Genomic DNA, 902 nt, shown 5'->3' with positions numbered 1-902 from the left:
GACCCGAATAGTCCCGTCCAAACGATAAAGCCGACAGACTTCGGCCAATCTACGGCGTCTCGCCATAAGGTGAGCCCCCAGCCTATAGCGGCGAGCTCGATACCTTCGGAGTTCCTGACATACGAGGCTCCCTTCTGCACCCGTCATATCGACATGCGGAACAGGTGCGCGAACGCGGAACATTTCCACGCCCTCTTGGGCGGAGAGATTATTCGACGTTTCAGTTCGGCTGGAACCGCTCGCCGACGCGGCTATCCTTTCCCGAGCCCGTCTCAGCCTCGCAGATCGAGTAGTCACCATCTCTTTCTCTCTATATCTTGGAAAGTTGTGGAGGTTGGAATATTTCAATCTCTCAGGCTCTCAAACCTATTTGTACGGGATTATGGGAAGTAACCGCCGCTGAATCCACCAATCAGAGTGCTGCGAGATTTTCGCTGCGTCCCGAGAATCTCGCTGATTAATTATAACTCAGCCGTCAATAGACGATATCTCAGCCAACCCTCAAATTAGAATGACTAAATAACCGACTTAACCGAACCGACCGATAAAATAAATTTTCCACCTTAATATTTCGGATATATTCGGATAATAATAATATTATATCCATATTACCACCTTAAACCATACACATTAAAACACATTAGAACCAAATCCAAAAATCAAATAATCTGAACCCTACATCTCAAACCCTAAACCCCAACCCTAACCCTAACCCTAACCCCTAAACGTCATGTGTTGTATGTTTTACACATCCTTGGTGAGAATGTGTAAAAATCAATCTTTCTCTATAATTATTACTTTTTATTGGTTATAATAATTGTAATATTCATAATTCAATTTTACATTTAAATGTTGAGTTATAATAATGTAAATTTACAAATATTTTATAAGTCAGCCGTGTA

Source organism: Camelina sativa, chromosome 20 (assembly GCF_000633955.1).
Source record: "Camelina sativa cultivar DH55 chromosome 20, Cs, whole genome shotgun sequence".
Classification (NCBI taxonomy): Eukaryota; Viridiplantae; Streptophyta; class Magnoliopsida; order Brassicales; family Brassicaceae; genus Camelina; species Camelina sativa.
This window is presented reverse-complemented; position numbering follows the sequence as displayed.